The sequence below is a fragment of the Scyliorhinus canicula genome, unplaced genomic scaffold (genome assembly GCF_902713615.1).
Source record: "Scyliorhinus canicula unplaced genomic scaffold, sScyCan1.1, whole genome shotgun sequence".
NCBI lineage: Eukaryota > Metazoa > Chordata > Chondrichthyes > Carcharhiniformes > Scyliorhinidae > Scyliorhinus > Scyliorhinus canicula.
In genome coordinates this window covers 17299-38684 of record NW_024055956.1, presented here as the reverse complement: position 1 = coordinate 38684, position 21386 = coordinate 17299, and the positions used below count along the sequence as shown (strand labels likewise).

The 21386-nt window shown below is 46.3% G+C and overlaps 1 pseudogene; it reads right to left on the bottom strand.

Moving 5' to 3' along the window:
• Positions 1-1462: 1462 nt before the first annotated feature.
• On the bottom strand, positions 1463-21226 carry LOC119961373 (annotated as a pseudogene).
• Between the last annotated feature and the right edge of the window lie 160 nt (positions 21227-21386).

The window sequence follows — 21386 nt, the reverse complement described above, 5'->3', positions numbered from 1 at the left end:
GGAGGTGGAGATACAGAGAGTTCACTCGTCACCTTCCTCCTCTTATGGTTGGGAAAGTGGAGGTAAAATGGGTTAGTATTGCCCCTTAGCTCTCTTTGTTGGGGAAGTGTGGGTACAGTGGATTAAATAATGCCCATCCCCATCTCATTTTTGGAAGCGGGTGGACAGTGGATTAACTCAGGCCCCCAACGATTCTTTGTTGGGCAAGTGGAGGAACAGTGCGTTAACTAAAGCCCCTCCCCCTCTCTCTATTGGGAAGTGGGGGTACAGTGCGTTAACTAAAGCCCCTCCCCCTCTCCCTGTTGGGGAAGTGGGGGTACAGTGCGTTAACTAAAGCCCCTCCCCCTTTCCCTGTTGGGGAAGTGGGGGTACAGTGCATTAAGTAGTGCCCTCCCCCTCTTTGTTGTGGAATTGGGTTACGGTGGATTAACTAAAGCCCCTCCCCCTCTCTTTGTTGGGTAAGTGGGGAGACAGTGGTTTAACTAATGCCCCTCCCCATCTCTCTATTGGTGAAGTGGGGGTACAGTGGATTAACTAATGCCCCTCCCCCTCTCTCTATTGGTGAAGTGGGGGTACAGTGCATTAACTAATGCCCCTCCCCCTGCCTCTGTTGAGGAAGTGGGGGTACAGTGCATTAACTAATGCCCCTCACACTCTCTCTATTGGTGAAGTGGGGGTACAGTGGATTAACTAATGCCCCTCCCCCCCTCTGTTGAGGAAGTGGGGTACAGTGGATTAACTAATGCCCCTCCCCCTCTCTCTATTGGTGAAGTGGGGGTACAGTGCATCAACTAATGCCCCTCCCTCTCTCTCTATTGGGGAAGTGGGGTTACAGTGCATTAACTAATGCTCCGCCCCCTCTCTCTATTGTGGAAGTGGGGGTACAGTGGATTAACTAAAGCCCCTCCCCTCTCTTTGTTGGGGAAGTGGGGAGACAGTGGTTTAACTAATGCCCCTCCCTCTCTCTCTATTGGGGAAGTGGGGTTACAGTGCATTAACTAATGCCCCTCCCCCTCTCTCTATTGTGGAAGTGGGGGTACAGTGGATTAACTAAAGCCCCTCCCCTCTCTTTGACTGGGGATTATCGGTCCATGTTTCTGTGTGACCCTCAATTCAGTTCCCAGTGGGTGTGATACAGCAACTTAAAGCTGACATTAATTTTAAAGGAATGGACAATGACAGAAGCAGGAACACCGCGATCTAAATGTGATGTGTTTGTTTGTCTGAAGTGGGAAATTGTCCGATTTCTCCTCAGCGGGAGGAAAGTCAATGAAGATATTTTGCTGAATCCTGGAATGAATGAGTTTTACTCTGTCTCTAACCCAGGGTGTATCTGAGCTGGGAGCACTGATTGTATCAGACTTGGGGCTGAGACCTGTAGAAATCCGGGTCTCATTGAACAGATCTAATATCAGCAAAGTGGAAGCACCATTAATTAAGCGGCTGTGTATTTAAATCACAATTGGAGGAAAAAACCTTTATTATTTTTATTTTAGTTCGAAATATAATCAATAGATTGTCATTGACATGAATTAACGGTGTCCATCAGAGCGAGGGAAATGTTCACAAAACTGGGTTTACCGCTGGATTTATCAACCGTTCTGTTGATGATCTTCAAGGGGATGGCTTCATGTCCCACCACACAGGAGAAAGAAGCGCCGCTGGCCCACTCCTCCGCTGCAATGGATAACAGGCTGTACATGAAGAAGGAGCTATTGCCGTTCTCCGCCATCACCTCGGTGTTCTTGTAGTTCCCGGGATTCACCGGCTTGTCATTGACGGTCCACTTGACGAAGATCTCTCGGGGGGAGAAACCTCTCACTAAGCAGCTGAGGGAGACGAATCTCTGAGCGGAGACGTCTTCAGCCGAGGGCAGGAGGACAGAGACGGACGGTTCCCGCGGATTGGGATCTGCAGAAAATGTACAACAAACGTCAATAAAATGGGGGATCCCGGAGACAATGGAACCGCGGGTTAGATGTGAGAGAAATGTGTTTTGTGTTGTATTTTAAAGGTTTCCATTTTCCACTTTGGGATCTGTCCGGGTTCCAAGCTCGGAGCAGAGGTGGACACAATCCTTTTCCCTGAGAATTTACGGATATTGGATTCGAAAGTTTCAGAAAGTGTACAGCAGGGGAACAGGCCATGCGGCCCAACTATTCTGTGCTGGTGTATAAACTCCACACCAGGCTCCTCCCACCTTACCCCAACAGGATTAGAAAACTGCCAATGTAACACCCTTATTCAAAAGGAAGGGTGTCAAAAACAGGTAACTATAGGCCAGGGACCTTAACATCTGTCAGTGGAAAACGGTTCGAGTCCATTATAACAGATCCAATAGCTGAGCATTTCGAAATACATAATATAATCAAACAGAGTCAGCACGGCTTCGTGAAGGGGAAATCATGCCTGAAGACTTTATTGCCCTTGTTCGAGGTGATAAGGAGAAGGCTGGAGAAGGGGGAACCAGTAGATGTAATATACATGAATTTCAAAACTGTGTTTAATAAATGAATGTACTATTCCCACGGCTGGAGATGACAAAAATATAAAGGCAAGTGGTGAGGTTACAGAAAATCTAGAGAGGGACAGAGGTGGCTTAAGTTACTGAGTAAAAACTTGGCAGATGGAACATAATGTAGGGAAATGTGAGTTTAGACACTTTGGTAGGCGGAGGAACATAACAGAATATTATTTAGATGTAGAAAGACTGAAGAAAGCTGAAGTAACGGGGGAATTGGGGGCCCTTGTGCAGAAACCACACAAAGCAAGTTCTGCAGGTAATATGGAGACAAATTGAATGTTGACATTTATTTCAAAGGGAATAGAATATAAACATGGGGACGTCTGGCTCAAACTATACAAAGTTAGACTAGTTAGACTAGTTAGACTACACCTGATATACTTTGAATAGTTTTCGTGCCCTTACCTAAGGAAGACAGATTGGTTTTGAAGGCAGTCCAGAGAAGGATCACGAGGGATGGAGGGATTTTCTTCCAGGGAGAGGTTAAGTAGGCTGGGCCTGGACTGATTGGAGTTTAGAAGAATGAAGGTGGCCTAATCGAGACATGAAAGATTCTCAGGGAGCTTCGGCGTGTAGTCGCTGTGAGATTGTTTTCCCTTGTGGGAGCATCTCGGACCAGAGTGCAGGATCACATAGTCAATGTTCGCCCATTTCAGACAGAGATGAGAAGGAATTTCCTCTCTCAGAGCGTCGGGGAGCTGTAGAATTATTTAACCCAGGGGGCTGTAGATTCTGGGTTGTTCAGTATGTTCAAGGTTGAGAGAGACATATTTTCAACCAATGAGAGATATGGGATTGGATTTTGTTTATTGTCACGTGTACCGAGGTACAGTGAAAAGTATTTTTCTGCGAGCAGCTCAACAGATCATTAAGTACATGAAAAGAAAGGGAAATAAAATAAAATACATAACAGGGCAACATAAGGTACACAATGTAACTACTTAACACCGGCATCGGGTGAAGCATACAGAGGTGTAGTGTTAATGAGGTCAGTCCGTTAGGGGGTCGTTTAGGTGTCTGGTAACAGCGGGAGAAGGCGGGAAAGAGGAGTTGAAGACCATCACATCAGATCAGTTATGATCTCATTGAAGGCTGGATCAGTGTTGTTGGGCTGAATGGCCTACGTCTGCTCCTACGTCTTGTGGCCATTGGTCTAGCTCTGTCTAAACCCCATATTACTGCTTTTAATTCATTGTTCCTTCATCTACGTAGCAATTTCCCCCTTAAGATCAACAGGCCCAAAATTTTTAGTCGTGGAATTACCAATCAGAATGGACCATAAATACACTGAATGCTAAATACTGACCGCTGCACTGACACCAGAAATAGACACAATGACTCACTTATTGCTTCAGTTTCACCGCTCACCTATTTTTTTGTGGATTGAAATTCTTAAAGGAGTTGGCAGGTCCTGATGGCTCGCCACACAGTCAAACACAGCCCCACTCAGCCAGGCTTGTGTCGAGATGTTTAATTTGCTGACCACGCTCTCAGTATCTGCCCCAGGCTGGTCGGCAATCTCTGATTTCAGCGGCTTCTTCGCTTCACTCCAGGACACGTTGACTCCATAAGGACCATTCGAAATGACGCAGGTTAAGGTGACAGTCGCCTCCAGTAAGACCTGTTCTATTGGTGGTGGCAGTATTGTTACTGAGGCGGTAATACAATCAGAAGGATCTGTGAATCAAAACATGAAAATCAACACAAGTTTCATCTTCAGAATCAGGACAGAAGGATTCAGCCTTCACTCACTCAATGGGAATAAATCAACTTCGAAACTTCTAATGATCGCCATTAATCTTCTGTACACAATGGAAAACCAGTTTGGTCATCTTAAACGATTCTCATTGTGAAATACAGTCAGCACCAATGGCATTCTAATGAACGAGTATTGCAGCATTCCCAATACAAATATTCCAATCCTGATCTCGGAAACCTAATACGGAAGGCTGATTTACAAATAGGTTGAATGAACTTTCCAACAATTTTCCTTGGAGCTGTTATCAATAAAGGGGTTCAGACACCCACTGCCTCTCAAATATAATCAGCTGTCTCAGGATAAGGCTGATATCAAATCCACCTCACTCACTAAATGACTTCAAATTAGAGGGAAACATTTATTTCTCTGCTGATCAAATCCTGAATGGTGAGCAATCCTAATGCAGCTCTTACATCAGAATGAAACACAAACTACATGGCAGTAAATTAGAAGTTATTCTGTGCTTTGTCCTGATTTTAATAAATTCCTGATTTGGATTAACATCAGAGTGCAGGATGATTTATTGTTTCCTCTGTTTGTGTCTCTTACCAGACGCGGTGATGTTGTGACTTTGGGTGACCTCTTGATGAGTGACCTGGCAGGTATAGACCGCTTTGCTGAACCATTCCCCGGCGGAGACTGTCAGCCGACTGCTCGCCGAGAAGTTCCCGTTCACTTCACAGGCGGGAGAGGTGACAATTCCTGAAGCCATGGGTTGTCCATTCTTCAGCCACTTTACCGTGATTGAATTTGTCTGGAAATCGTTAATTGAACAGACGATGGTTGCAAATTTCTGTCTTGTGATTTCTTCACTGGAACTCACGGTGAGGAGAACATTTGGAGGGACACCAGGCGGGCCTTCAAGAAACACAATTTAGACATTTCTTGCAGAAGATGGTGTGACAAATAAAATGATTTATTATATTTTAACTGTTTCTCTGCGGCCAATATTTTCCTCAGGAATCAGAACGGCACACTTTATCATAAATATGTTATAGCCAAAGGTGTAAATAAAGTAATCACAGCGGTTCTGCTTCGCACAGTTTCCATAACACTTACATGTCATTCCAATGCTCTTGTCTGAGCCGCTGTGTCGAACCTCACAGCTGATTTTGCTGCATACCCCCTCTGACTCGGTGATGGTTAACTGGCTGCTCAGGGTGTAGGTTCCCTTCTTGTTTCTCGCTGACGGGTATTCCTTAACTCCAGTGCTGATCAGCTGCCCATCTTTCTTCCAGGTAAGGCTGGTGATTTCTGGGGAGTAGTCCATCGCCAAACAGCCGTAGGTGACGGAGCCGTCGGTGTTGTGTTGCTGACAGGAGACCAGGCTGTAGAGAGTGGGCGGAGACGGTGTCGCTGGGAGAGAATGGCCAATTGAACAAGTTAGACTCTGGGATTTGTCATTAAGATATCATACAACTTAGAATTTGGATAAAGTTACAAATTTATCATAAACCGTTCGCATTAAAACTGCATCCATACTTGAGCATCTGTTACTTCTAACTTTTGAGAATCACCATTTGTTTATTCCCTCTTTAGAAACTCACATCTCTTTCTCCATTTCTAACACCTTGCAGAAATTAGCATTATGGTGTCATCTGAAAATGTACCATTCATTCCTTTCAATGAGCAGAGCGGAGGGTTTCCCCATTATTTATGACACCAATGTTTTTTCCACCAACAGCACTTTGTGATAAAGAAGTTGTCTCTTCATTTCGGTCATTGCTGTTTGGAAATTGCCTGTGTTCAAACTGACTGATGTCCCTCCTCTCTCCACCTCACTACCCCCACTCCCCAAAACAAGGAGTCGTGACTTTGCTTCAGAAAAATCATCCAGGTATTTAAATAATGACTATAAAATTCTACGTTTGAGCACATGTGCAAGTAACTCCAAAATTCTCCAATTACAGGACCCTGGACATTAAAAGCGGGATGCGGCCATTCGGTCCCTCAGGTCTCCTGCACCATTCAATATGATTATGGCGGAGCAGATTGTGGGATGGACTCCGCATTCCATGTATCCGCGTTAACCAGCTTCCTGTCCTTTTCCCAGCTCTCTGCGCTTTTCCCAGCTCTCTGATCTTTCCTCCACTTCTGTAATTTGCCCAGCTGCATCTTTCCAGGTTGTTTGCTCTTTGCCTCAGCTTCTGGAACTTTCCACTTGCTCTTTGTGCTTTTCCCCAGAACATGGCACTTTGCCCCCTGATTATTGGCTTTGGCCCAGCAATTACCACTTTTCCCCGTGTTCCTGCAGATTCTCTCCCCTGTCTGCGCTCAGCTCTCTGCCCATCTCACCTGCTCACTACTCAGCTCTCGTATTCCCCAGGCTCCCTACACTTTACCCAGCTTTATACCATTTCCCAGGCTCCGTGTGTTCCCGCACCCTCGCCCCCCCCCCCGCCCCCGCCAGCTCGCTACCCATTCCGAGGCTCCCTGTGCTTTTCCCCAGCTCTCTGCCTTTTGTCAGGCTCCCTGTGCTTTTCCCCAGCTCTCTGCCTTTTCCCAGGCTCCCTGTACTTTAACCCAGCTTTATACCATTTCCCAGGCTCCATGTGTCCCCCCCCCCCCACCCCAGCTCGCTGCCATATCCGAGGCTCCCTGTGCTTTTCCCCAGCTCTCTGCCTTTTCCCAGTCTCCCTGCACTTTTCCCCAGCTCCATCTTTTCCCAGGCTCCCTGCGCTTCCCCCCCAGCTCTCTACCTTTTCCCAGGCTCCCTGTGCTTTTCCCCATCTCTCTACCTTTTCCCAGTCTCCCTGCGCTTTTCCCCAGCTCCTTCTCTTCCCAGGCTCCCTGCACTTTTCCCCAGCTCTATACCTTTTCCCAGTCTCTCTGCGCTTTTCCCCAGCTCTATCTTTTCCCAGGCTCCCTGTGCTTTGCCCCATCGCCATATCGTCTCCCAGGCTTCCTGTGATTTTCCCCAGCTCTCTACCTTTTCCCAGGCATCCTGTGCTTTTTCCCAGCTCTCTACATTTTCCCAGGCATCCTGTGCTTTTTCCCAGCTCTCTACCTTTTCCCAGTCTCCCTGTGCTTTTCCCCAGCTCTCAGTCTTTTCCCAGTCTCCCTGCGCTTTTCCCCAGCTCTCAGCCTTTTCCCAGGCTCCCTGTGCTTTCCCCCAGCTCTCAGCCTTTTCCCAGGCTCCCTGTGCTTTTCCCCAGCTCTCAGCCTTTTCCCAGGCTCCCTGTGCTTTCCCCAGCTCTCTACCTTTTCCCAGGCTCCCTGCGCTTTCCCCAACTCTCTGCCCTTTCCCAGACTCCCTGTGCTTTTCCCCAACTCTCTGCCTTTTCCCAGCCTCCCTGTGCTTTTCCCCAGCTCCATCCTTTCCCAGGCTCCCTGCGCTTTCCCCCCAGCTCTCTTCCTTTTCCAGGCTCCCTGCACTTTTCCCCAGCTCTCTGCATTTTCCCAGTCTCCCTGCGCTTTTCCCCAGCTCCTTCTTTTCCCAGGCTCCCTGCACATTTCTCCAGCTCTATACCTTTTCCCAGTCTCCCTGCGCTTTTCCCCAGCTCTATTTTTTCCCAGTCTCCCTGCGCTTTTCCCCAGCTCCTTCTTTTCCCAGGCTCCCTGCACTTTTCCCCAGCTCTATACCTTTTCCCAGTCTCCCTGCGCTTTTCCCCAGCTCTATCTTTTCCCAGGCTCCCTGTGCTTTCCCCCAGCTCCATATCGTCTCCCAGGCTTCCTGTGATTTTCCCCAGCTCTCTACCTTTTCCCAGGCATCCTGTACTTTTTCCCAGCTCTCTGCCTTTTCCCAGGCTTCCTGTGCTTTTCCCCAGCTCTCTATCGTTTCCCAGTCTCCCTGTGCTTTTCCCCAGCTCCATCTTTTCCCAGGCCCCCTGCGCTTTCCCCCCAGCTCTCTACATTTTCCCAGGCTCCCTGTGCTTTTCCCCGTCTCTCTGCCTTTTCCCAGGCTCCCTGCACTTTTCCCCAGCTCTCTGCATTTTCCCAGTCTCCCTGTGCTTTTCCCCAGCTCCTTCTTTTCCCAGTCTCTTTGCACTTTTCCCCAGCTCTATACCTTTTCCCAGTCTCCCTGCGCTTTCCCCAGCTCTATATTTTCCCAGTCTCCCTGCGCTTTTCCCCAGCTCCTTCTTTTCCCAGGCTCCCTGCACTTTTCCCTAGCTCTATACCTTTTCCCAGTCTCCCTGCGCTTTTCCCCAGCTCTATCTTTTCCCAGGCTCCCTGTGCTTTCCCCCATCTCCATATCGTCTCCCAGGCTTCCTGTCATTTTCCCCAGCTCTCTACCTTTTCCCAGGCATCCTGTGCTTTTTCCCAGCTCTCTACCTTTTCCCAGGCATCCTGTGCTTTTTCCCAGCTCTCTACCTTTTCCCAGGCATCCTGCGCTTTTTCCCAGCTGTCTACCTTTTCCCAGTCTCCCTGCGCTTTCCCCCAGCTCTCAGCCTTTGCCCAGTCTCCCTGTGCTTTTCCCCAGCTCTCAGCCTTTTCCCAGTCTCCCTGTGCTTTTCCCCAGCTCTCAGCCTTTCCCAGTCCCCCTACGCTTTTCGCCAGCTCTCAGCCTTTTCCCAGGCTCCCTACGCTTTTCCCCAGCTCTCAGCCTTTTCCCAGTCTCCCTACGCTTTTTCCCAGCTCTCAGCCTTTCCCCAGGCTCCCTGCACGTTTCCCCAGCTCTCAGCCTTTTCCATGGCTCTCTGCTCTATTCCATGACTCTTTGACATGTTCCTCTCCCTCGATATTTCCCCACGTCCTCTTTACAATTCTCCCCGCCCCCGACCCTGACGCTTCCCTCCAGCTCTCTTCTCTTTCTCCTGGGTCCTACTGCCGCCTTGCCAGGCCACCACGTTCGTGCACACTGCCTCTCACTCCTCGCTCCAATTCTCTCTTCCTCTCTCATTGCAGACTAACTCCTCCCATTTAGTGAGCAAGGGGACAAGTGAATGAGGGTGAGATAGCAGGGGTGTGAATTAGGGCGGGAGTGAGAAGAGGGTGGCTGGGTGTGTCAGTGTGTGTGCATGAACAATGGTGGGCGCGTATGAGTGTGGAGCATGAGGATGTGTGTGCGATTGTAAATGAGTGAGGATGGATTGGTGAGTGAGGGAGGATGCATGGGCGACGGTGGTGGTTGAAAATAAATGAGCACAGTAAGAAGTCTTACAACACCAGGTTAAAGTCCAACAGATTTGTTTCAAACACGAGCTTGTGGAGCACTGCTCCTTCCTCAGGTGAATGAAAAGATATGTTCCAGAAACATACATATAGAGTTTTGTCTGTATATATATTTCTGGAACCTACCTCTTCACTCACCTGAGGAAGGAGCAGTGCTCCGAAAGCTAGTGTTTCAAACAAACCTGTTGGACTTTAACCTGGAGTTGTCAGATTTCTTACTGTGCTCACCCAATCCAACGCCAGCATCTCCACAGCATGTAAATAAATGAGTGGGCGGTTTGGTGTTGAGTGAGATTTTGGGTGATCTGAGGTTTCTGAATGTGGCTGCGTGAGTAATGGTGGGTGAGGGAGGGAGGATGCATGAATGATGGAGAGTGAGTGACAGTGGGTGAGCGAGGATGTGTGAATGAGGCCTACTGAGTGAGTGAAGGTGGGTGAATGAAGGTGAGGCTCAGTGAGGGCGTGTAAATGAAGTTGAGTGAATGAGGGTGGATGAGTGAGGGTGAATGAGTGTGGGTGAGTGAATCACATTGGGTGAGCGAATGAGTGTGGGTGAATGAGGGTGCGTGAGTTATGAAAAGTGAGCGAAGCTGGGCGTGTGAGACTGGTTGAGTGAGGGGAGTGAATTAATTTGTGTGGAGTGAGTGAATAAGTGAGTGTGAGTGAGTGACGGTGGCTGAGTGAAGGGACTGAGTGATTTCCATTAGTAAGGGTGGTTGAGTGAGTGTGAGTGATTGAAAGTGGGTGAGTGGGTTTGAGTGGGGTGGTTGGCTGTGGGTGAGTGAGTGTGAGTCAGTGTGAGTGAGGGTTGGTGAGTGAGGGTGAGTGGGAGTGAGTGAATGTAGTTGCGTGAATGAGTGTGAGAGAGGGGATGAGGGTTGGCGAGTGAGGATGAGTGAGTGTGACTGAGTGTGAGTAGTGTGGGTGAGTGAGTGTGTGTGAGTGTGAGTGTGAGTCAGTGAGTGAGGATGAGTGAGTGAGTGGGGTGGTTGAGTGTGGGTGAATGGGTGTGAGTGAGTGAGGGTGAGGGTGGGTGAGTGAGGGTGAGTTGGAGTGATTGAGTGAAGGTGGGTGAGGGTTGGTGAGTGAAGGTGAGCGAGTGAGAGTGGGGTGGTTGAGTGTGGGTGAATGAGTGTGAGAGAGTGAGTGTGGGTGAGAGTGGGCGAGTGAGTGACAGTGAATGAGGGTGCGTGATTGTTGGTGAGCGAGGGTGAGTGGGGGTGAGTGAGTAAGTGTGAGTGGGCTGGTTGAGTGTGTGTAAGTGTGAGTGAGTGTGAGTGAGAGTTGGTGAGTGTGAGGGTGGGTGAGTGAGTGTGAGTGAGTGAGGCTGGGTGAGGGTTAGTGAGTGAGGGTGGGTGAGTGAGTGTGAGTGAGTGATGGCGGGTGAGGGTTGGTGAGTGAGGGTGAGTGAGTTTGAGTGGGGTGATTGAGTGTGGGTGTGTGAGGCTGGGTGAGGGTTGGTGAGTGACGCTGGGTGAGGGTTGGTTAGTGAGGGTGGGTGAGTGAGGCTGGGTGAGGGTTGGTTAGTGAGGGTGGGTGAGTGACGCTGGGTGAGGGTTGGTTAGTGAGGGTGGGTGAGTGAGCCTGGGTGAGGGTTGGTTAGTGAGGGTGGGTGAGTGAGGCTTGGTGAGGGTTGGTTAGTGAGGGTGGGTGAGTGCGGCTGGGTGAGGGTGGGTGAGTGACGCTGGGTGAGGGTTGGTTAGTGAGGGTGGGTGAGTGAGGCTGGGTGAGGGTTGGTTAGTGAGGGTGGGTGAGGGTTGGTTAGTGAGGGTGGGTGAGGGTTGGTTAGTGAGGGTGGATGAGTGAGGTTGGGTGAGGGTTGGCTAGTGAGGGTGGGTGAGTGAGGCTGGGTGAGGGTTGGTTAGTGAGGGTGGGTGAGTGAGGCTCTGTGAGGGTTGGGTAGTGAGGGTGGGTGAGTGAGGCTGGGTGAGGGATGGTTAGTGAGGATGGGTGAGTGAGGCTGGGTGAGGGTTGTTTAGTGAGGGTTGGTGAGTGAGGCTGTGTGATGGTTGGGTAGTGAGGGTGGGTGAGTGAGGCTGGGTAGGGGTTGGTTAGTGAGGGTGGGTGAGTGAGGGTGGGTGAGGGTTGGTTAGTGAGGCTGGGTGAGGGTTGGTAAGTGAGGGTGGGTGAGTGAGGCTGGGTGAGGGTTGGTTAGTGAGGGAGGGTGAGGGTTGGTTAGTGAGGGTGGGTGAGGGTTGGTTAGTGAGGGTGGATGAGTGAGGCTGGGTGAGGGTTGGTGAGTGAGGGTGAGGAAGTGAATGTGGATGACAAGGTGGGTGAGGGAGGGTGAGTTAGTTCGGATGGATTACTGTGAGTGAGTGAGGGTAAGGGAATGAGGGTTGGTGATTGAGGATATGCATAGGTGAGTGTGGGTGTGTGAATGAATGTGGATTAGTGGGTATGGATGCATGAGGGTGGATGATTGAGGGAGGGATTGTGACTTAGTGTTGGTAAATGAGTATGGGTTAATCAGTCAGTGTGTATGAGTGACTGTGAGTGAGTGTGAACAGGGGTGAGTGAGTGTGAGTGAGAGTGAGTGAGTGTGAGTGAGAGTGAGTGAGTGTGAGTGAGTGAGAGTGACGGTGAGTGAGCGTGAGTGAGTGTGAGTGACAGTGAGTGAGTGTGAGTGAGTGTGGGTGAGTGTGAGTGAGTGTGAGTGACGGTGAGTGAGTGTGAGTGAGGGTGAATGAGTGATCATTCAGGTACTCCGGGCCAAGCCGGGCGATGTTTCTCTGGATGACATTCCGCTCAGGCTCAGCTTTCTCTTGTCTGTTGTCCACAGCCGAGCTGGGGGCTCCTCCATTCGGCTGCACCACCCCCACCTCCTCCTCTTCCTCTCCATCCATCCTGTCCTGATTCTCCACATTGATCAGCTTTCAGTAACACGGGCTGTGTACAGTCAGACAGCAATGTAGCTCACTGGGCAGCTGCTTTAATACTTTCAGTAACACCGGCTGTGTACAGTCAGACAGCAGTGTAGATCACTGGGCAGCTGCTTTAATACTTTCAGTAACACCGGCTGTGTGTAGTCAGACAGCAGTGTAGATCACTGGGCAGCTACTTTAATACTTTCAGTAACACCAGCTGTGTACAGTCAGACAGCAGTGTAGATCACTGGGCAGCTGCTTTAATACTTTCAGTAACACCGGCTGTGTGTAGTCAGACAGCAGTGTAGATCACTGGGCAGCTACTTTAATACTTTCAGTAACACCAGCTGTGTACAGTCAGACAGCAGTGTAGATCACTGGGCAGCTGCTTTAATACTTTCAGTAACACCAGCTGTGTACAGTCAGACAGCAGTGTAGATCACTGGACAGCTGCTTTAATACTTTCAGTAACACCGGCTGTGTACAGTCAGACAGCAGTGTAGATCACTGGGCAGCTGCTTTAATGTCGGTGTAATTTCATTCTGTACAAAACAATTTGGAACTGGAACAATGAACCTTCCTCCAACTTAATAGATTTTCATGTTGAAAATGTCAATTTCAGGCCGTAAAATTATTGTCATATTGTGTCAGAGAGTGTGTTTTCTTCATTCTTGTGTTGCAGACGTCTCTGGCTGGACCAGCATTTATTTCCCATCCCTCAGTGTCCTTGAGAAGATGGTGGTGAGCTTCGTTCTTCAACCACTGCAGTCCATGTGGTGTTTGGGAGGCAGCTCCAGAATTTTGAATCATGGATACTGAAGGAACAATGTGATATTTTGAGATCACGATGGTGAGAGGCTTGATGGAGAAATTCCAGTTGGTGATGTTCCCATGTATCTGCTGTCCTTGTGCACATGGTAGCTGTTGTGAGATTTGAAGGTGCTGTCCAAGCAGCCATGACCAGTTCCTTCAGAGCATGTTGTAGGTGGTAAACACTGATGCGACTGTTCCTCAGCGGTGGAGGGAGGGAGTGATTGTCGATGGTGTGCCAATTAAGCGGGCTACTTTTGTGTCATTGGAGCTGCATTCATCCAGACAAGTGGAGAGCATTCCATCACACTCCTGAATGTGCCTTGCAGATGGTGATATGGAGATGCCGGCGTTGGACTGGGGTGAGCACAGTAAGAAGTCTCACTCAGGTGACTCACCTGATGAAGGAGCTGCGCTCCGAAAGCTAGGGATTCCAAACAAACCTGTTGGACTTTAACCTGGTGTTGCAGATGGTGGACAGGCTTTGGGGCGTCAGGAGGTGTTTTGGATGCAGAATTCCGAGTCTCTGACCTCTTGTCACAGCCACACAGTGTATATGGCGAGTCCAGTTCAGTTTCTGGTCAATGGTCAGCAGGAGATTCAGCGATGGTAATTCCATTGAATGGCATGGGGTGATCGTTCGATCTTTGCTTGTTTGAGATGTCCATTGCGTGCACTTGTCTGGTACGAATGTTACTTTCCCCTTGTCAGCCCAAGCCTGGATATAGTCCAGATCTTGCTGCATTTAGCAATGGACTGCTTCAGTAACTGCGGAGTCGTGAATGGTGCTGCACATCGTTCAATGATCAGCCAAGATCCCCACTTCTGACTTTTGGAAGGTCATTGCTGAAGCAGCTAAAGGTGGTGGGGCCGGCACTGAGGAATCCCTGCAGTGATGTCCTGGAACTGAGATGATTGACCTCCAAAAACCGAAACCATCTTCCTTTCCGTTGGGTATGACTCAAACCAGCGGGGAATTTCCCCCCGATTCCCATTGACTCCAGTTTTGTTTGGGCTCCTTGATGCAACACTGGTTCAAATGTTGCCTTGATGTCACGAACAGTCACTCTGAACTGTCCGTGTGTTCTTTATGTGTGTCCCTGTGTGCGAGTTCTTCGGTGTTCATTGTGTATGTGTGTGTGAGCGTGTGTCCGTTCCCGTGTGTGTGTGTATCCCTCTGTATCCCTGTGTACGTGTTCCTCGGTGTTCATGTTTGTCTGTGAGCGTGTGTCTGTTCCTGTTTGTGTGCTGCTGTGTGTGTGTGTTTTCTTGATTGTGTGTATGTTGCTGCGTTGCGCCTGTGAGTGTAAGTGTTTGTGAACATATGTGTGTGTTCCTGTGTGTGTGTGAGAGAGAGACAGAGTACGTGTATGTATGTGAGATAGGTGTTAGAGGGAGAATAAAATAATGTGCAAGGGAGAGTTTTTGTGTGAATGTGTGTGAAGGGATGTGTGTGTGTGAGATTTTCTGTGTGAGTGAGAGAGGCAATGTGTGTGTGAGTGTGTGGAAATGGGAGATTGTGTGCGTGAGTTCGAGATAGGGTGTGTATGATTGAGTGTGTGTGAGGGATTAGAGAGCATGTGGGTGTGTACCTAAGACAGAGAGAGAGAGAGACCATGTGTGTCAGAGAGAGGCAGAATGTGGGGATGCGTTTGTGTGTTTCTGAAAACGTGTGAGAGAGTGTGCCAAAGAACATGTCTGTGTTTGAGTGAAAGAAAATGTGTTTACGAGATATGTATGTACTAGTGTTTGCGTGTGAGAGAGAGAGAAATAAGTGCTTGTGTGAGTATGTGTGTGTGTGTATGAGAGTGTGCATGTGCGAAAGAGAGAGATTGTGTGAGAGAGACACGGGACACAGTGTGCATGAGAGAGAGAGCAGGTGGGAGAATGTATGTGTGTGCCAGCGTGCATGTGTGTGTCTTTGGAAGTGTGTGAGAGAAAGGGAGAGTGATAGTATGTTTGAGATTGTGTGTGTGAAAGAAGGAATGATTCTGTTTGAAGAGCGATTATGGATGTGAGACTGTGTGAGAGAGAGAGAGATCTGTGTGTCTGAGATAGTGTGTCTGTGATAGAGAGGGAGTGTGTGAGAGAAAGAATGTGCGTATGAGAGAGTGTGTGTGTCAGAGAGAGAGGGAATATGAGAGAGTGAGATACCGCATACCTGAAAGAGAGAGATAGATTGTTTGTCAGAGAGAGAGAATGAGACAGTGTCCACGAGAGAGAGGGCATGTGCCAGGGTGCACGTGTGAGAGTGCGTGAGAGTGAGAGGATAATAATATGTTGGCGAGTTTGTGTGCGTCTGAGATATTGTGTATGTATCAGAGGGAATGCGTGTGAGAGAGAGCCTGAAAGAAAACATGCGGTGTTTGAAGAGCGATTATGCATGTATGTGAGGGAGAGGGTCTGTGTGTTTGAGCGTGGGTGTGAGAGAGAGATAGAGGCAAGGTGTATCAGAGAGATTTGGTGAAAGAGAGTGCGTGTGCGATAGAGCGTGTGTGAGTGAGAGCGTGTGAGCGAATGTGTGTGTGAGAGAGGCAGATCGTCACAGTGTGTCTGAGAGTGAGACTGTGAGAGTCATTGTGTGCGAGGCACAGTGTGTATGTTTGAAAGAAGTATTGTGATTATGTGTGTGAGAGAATGAGTTTGTGTGAGGATGAGAGAGAATGTGTGTGTGAGAGAGTGAGAGTGTGTATATGTTTGTATCGATGCATGGGTGCACCAAAACCTGCAAGTTCCCTTCAAAGACACTCACCATCCTGATTTAGGAATACACCATCATTCCTTCACTGTCGCCGAGTCAAAATTCTGGAACTCCCTCCCTGACAATATCGCGAATGTCCCTCCGCAACATGGACTGCAATTATTCAAGGATGTTTCACATCTAAACTTTCCGGGGGGACACTTCGGCATATATAATAAAATCTAGCCTTGCCAGCGCCTCCAAAATCCTAGGATAGGATTAAAAATAAAATGCAAAGGGATTTCTCCGCTGCACTGACCCATTAAATAGATCAAGGACTGCCGTAGCACGGAATGTAACCCAGTAAATCTCTCTCTGCGTTGCCTAATCGAAAATTCCCAAGACCAATATATCACTGCTTAAAAATCAACTAAATCTCCTTCTCCAGCCTGTCTGGCGTCGCTGAATTCTTTCTGTCACAATCTGGATGAGGAATCACCTTTCTGAGTCGCCTTGTCAAACATCAAGTACAATTTCCACATTCCACACATATACAAGTTTTATTGAAGGACTTGATCAAATTGCACTCCCTGGAATACTGGAAAATGAATTAGAAGATTTACAACCAGTCAGGAAGATTCCTGGTCCCAGCACAGTGACCGCGCGCACAGAAACTGAACAGACACAAATGGCAACAATCGAGTTCCAGCAGATAGATCTGTTCAATCTGTCAGTTTCATGAAACTGTTTGATTCTAATTGATCAATGGCCAACTTCCGACAACAATAATTCAGTAATTTATTTGAAATTAAACTGACATTAATTTCAAAACTGCATTCGGTTTTTAACTATTTCTCTCTGTCTATCTCAAAACTCGATAATTGGGCAAAAAGTAGTTTTGCTGAAAATGAGCAGATGAAATATTACAGATCCAGGGTAGATTAATGACTTAACAGAGACACAGTGACAGGGCAATAATTAAACAAACCAGAAAATATTCACATTACCCACTAATATGATCTAAAAACACAACTAAATATAATCAGCAAAATAATCAGGGCAAAAGAATGTAATCAGCAAAAGAACTGAGCTGCACACAGCAGTGTAAAGAAATGTATTGTTTCCTAAATTAATTACAGATATTATTAAAACTCTTTAAAACCTTTGAGATATTGCACGCTAGGATACAACTCAATTGTAAGAGGTAATTTATGCTGAATTAGTTCTCACTGATATTGTACTGTAAGTTATTGTTAATTGTCAGCTATTTCTTTATCAGATTATCTGTACTATAATAATAAATATGATAAAAATAGCATTCAATAATCCCCAATTTGTTTTCACCCAGAGCTTTGTGAAATAATTGGGATTTAATTAAAACAACCTGACAATCAAACAATGTTGAACAATAAACTCCAAATTACTCGATGGAAACATCTTAACATTTACTTGACTCTATTCACATTTTATTTTATTTTTTACTCCAATTGCTCTATTCGACCTACAAATGTGTAAAATATGCGCCTTTCTGAACACATTGATAAATCATAAACTCCATCTATTCTCAGAAAGTAATGAATATAACGAGAATAGCTCAGTAATATTTATTCAAATCATTTGCAAAACTCATCCATTTTCAGCAAATGGAGTGGATAATTTGTTGCTGAATTTAGCATTTAATAAAATTTAAGCCGAAAGCTAAGATATAATCATTCTTTCTTTCCTATCATCTGTTCTTCCTATAATTCTATCGTGTGTAGAGCACAGCTATGGGAGACAGGATGTCATTATAAAATGCAGAGGTACTGTTAACCTTTTGTAAATAAATAAATATATCGGTTTGACATTCAAGCTTTTACTTTTCAATCTCTTGCCACAGACAATCTGAACTTTCCTACAATATAAATAAAATCATCGGAACAATTCCTTGATTGGCAGCGACTTCCACACTTCAGAAAACGGGTTCAGGTTAGATTAGCGATAATTACCTCGCTATCCAACTACAAATCACAGTGAAGGTATAATATAGTTGCAGCGGCACAGAAATAATTGAATAACTGGAATTACAAATTATTTCCAGCCTAGAAACCTGCCCGGTCATGTTAACCTCGTGCGGAACACAGCAGGATTGTGAAAGGTGATTAATGATGAATGATATTAATATATAATAACTTTTGGTTAATATGGAGTTGTATCACCGCATTGCAATTGTTTGAATTATATAAATGTTACTATGTTCTGCATGGGCGTTTCAGTCACTATTTTGTTTAATCTGGAAGCATCAGTTAAAATTACAAAATGCATCAATATATCTTTATTAGATTATTTTCTTAAGCCTGTCTGTTTTCTCCCGACAATCGCCCTTCAAGCATTTTCAAACGCCTAGGCTGTTTGCATTCAATCAGAAAACGTGTAACCGCTCAGTGTCACCGAGTTTAAACAATGCAGAAACAATGGAGAAACGGTGAACCGTTTGACCAATCTTAATCATTTAAAGTCACCCAGATACACAATCTCCCCAGAAGAACAAAACACGAAATCACATCAATGAAGGACTGATACCCGTTTATTGAGAAGCAGCTCAATTCTACATCGAACTGGATCAAACTTAATATTGCAAGAAAATATAAATATCCAGCAAACCAGCTCGTCGCCATTGAATTATTAAACTAAACATAAATGTGGAATAACAGCAATAGCATTGTGAGGAGCTGGAATATTAACAAAGAATTATTGGAACTTTACCACATTTTTTCATATCGAGTCATTTTTCAAACACATTTAAATGCTTTTAATGTTTGCAGGAGATGGTAAAAGCTGCAACCATCAGATGCCACGGAGATGAAACATTGCACAAACGGCAAACTGTGATTGCAGCAACAACCTGTGTTCGGAAAGGCTTTGTCGCAGAACGTGGCTTAGTTTAATCTGCAATTTCACTTTTTTTTCAAGATGCAGAAACAGCCTCCCTGTTCTCTGCCTACAAGCCTACACCAAGCAGTTTCCAACATGTATACTCTGCATTCAATCACAAATCGTGTTACCGCTCAGCGTCACCGAGTTGAAACAATACAGACACGCCAAACCGTTTCACAAATCTTCCGATTCAAAGTCACCCAAAAACATTCCTCAGCAGAAAAACACCAAAACACATCACCGAATGAGTGAAGCACCATAGAGAAGCAGCTCAGTTCTACAACCCCTTTCAACAGAACCAAATGAAACATTGCAAGAAAATCTCAAACCAGAATGCACCAAACCCTCATGTCATCAAATGAATGAAGAATTAAACGAAGCACAAAAATTGAATAATAACATCAGCATTGTCAGTAAGCGCATCATATTCAATAAGATAATGGAGAAACTTTACCACATTTTGTTAATATTGGGTTAGATCTCAAACACTTGTGCAGAAGACGGTACAAACTGCAGACATTAGATAGAACCGAGATTAAACATCGTAAAAACACACGTTTTGTATTTAAAGTAACCCAGCCACACAGTATCCTCAGCAAATAAACATCAAATCACAGCAAACAGGGACTGAATCCCTCAGCAGCATCTTTCTGTCAAGAAACTGCGGGATTCTATATCCCCCTTTCATCAGAATCAAATGAAACATTGCAACAACATCTCAATACATGATCCACCAAAACACATTTCAGTGAACGAATGGGTTTTGAAAATGCAGAAAAATATAAAACAAATACTCAAGTAAAACAGTTGGTAAATGACGGAATGGTTCTTACCTGCAGTCACCGTCACCATGGTCCCCTGTCCCCAGTAGTCGAGATAGTCACAGTGTCATATTCCCTGGGCAGCTCCATACAATAACCGCACCTGCACAAAATAGACAGAAATCCACCATTATTTTAAATATTCACAAACCAACGGCAAAGAAAATTCACGATTAATTTTCAGGAAATTATATGAATATTTGTGGATACCGTTATCGCTTCATAAATGACTGAATGTTTTATATTTCAGACATGGAAATGCTATTGAAAACACCAACTGTGACTAAATAACGACCACCAAATTTCCATATTAATTCTTATCATTTTGTCAGTGCTGGACAGTAATACATCACTGTAAATAAAGTTGGATTGTAAAAGCGAGCACTGAGCCAGCCTCAGTGAATTAGTGCTGAGGGGCTTTTTGTATTGACAGTAACTGCTGTGCCCCAGTTGTCACAATGAGACACAGCGTGTCAAATACTGCGGCAGACTGTTGACTAAAAAACAGAGATTTAAATTCACTGCTCCCTCAAAAACTAACTCTGTCTCTTCCAAGAGCGAATGGGTGAGTTATTTCAGCTTGTCCTGGTCATTAAATTTATAAAGAGGGCCAGAACACTTTTAAACCCTCTGTGCAGATATAGTGTGTCGGTCAACAGAGATAAAGTGGAAGATTTTTATACCTTTTTATAAACTAATATTGTGTTTTATTTAAGCCTCATTTAAGTTGAAAATCCTGCTGTGGCCTTGATCACCAATTTGAACAAGCTCTTTCACTGAGGTTTTTGTATGAGGATGTCGCTGTGCACAGCACTGTGACCCACTGTAGTCACAGTGACAGACACCCGCACAAAAACTGCACTCACTCTCTGTTCAATCCTGCCGCTCAATATTCACTTCAAATACACGTTTACTTCTGATCCAATTTATAATTTGACAGCAGTTTATAAAACCCAATGTACATACACTTTCTCCAAGAATCAGAAATAATAAAACCAGGATATAGGCAAGTCTCTAATTGCTGAAACTGTGAACAGTCAATATAAACAGCCAAAAGCTCATTGGTTTGTTAAGTTTTACAGTTTAATTTTCTCTGTGTTAGTTATGTAAGAAGCAGCGTGTGCTTTGATTCTGATCACTGGCATTAATATTACATTTGGATCAAGTACTGACCTTCAGATTAAGGTGCAAGTTGCTGAATTCCCTCTCGAGCTGTTCTTGTGCGGGTCCAGCCCTGGTTCCTCTCGCTGTGGTCTCTTGCACAGTAATAGATGGCGGTGTCTTCGGTCTTCAGGTTCGTCATGGCCAAAGAGAAGATGTTGCTTGAAGTGTCTTTGGACGCAGTGAATCGATCTTTAATGGCTGGGGCGTAGTTGTTGCTGGATGAAGTATAGTAATATACCAACCACTCCAGCCCCTGTCCGGGAACCTGCCGGACCCAGTGCATGCCGGCGCTGCCAAGGTCGAAGCCGCTGGTTTTACAGGTCAGTGTCAGGGAGCCTCCGGGACGCCCGGTCTCTGCCTCTGGCTGAGTCAACACAACATCCGACTGGACACCTGTAAAAATATATCAAAAAGCCCGAGGATTAATGCTGGTGAAATGATTGGTGACTCTGGAACATTCCAGAGAGAGACTAACACTGAGACAGTAACAGTGAGAGACTTGGACAATAAAAACTACTCACGGGATAAGAAAGTCAGCAACAAACTGAGAGAAATGGCCCACCTCATCCTTCTGGTCATTTGGGGGGAATGGTTGTGTCAGGAACTCAGTGAACAAACCAGCTCCCGGACTGTTGGATTCGGCTCCCAGTGAGCGGCATTTAAATACCCGGCAGAAGGGGGCGGCTTTCCAGGCGCCGCCTGTTGATTGCCTGGTGGAGGCGGCGCCTGGACC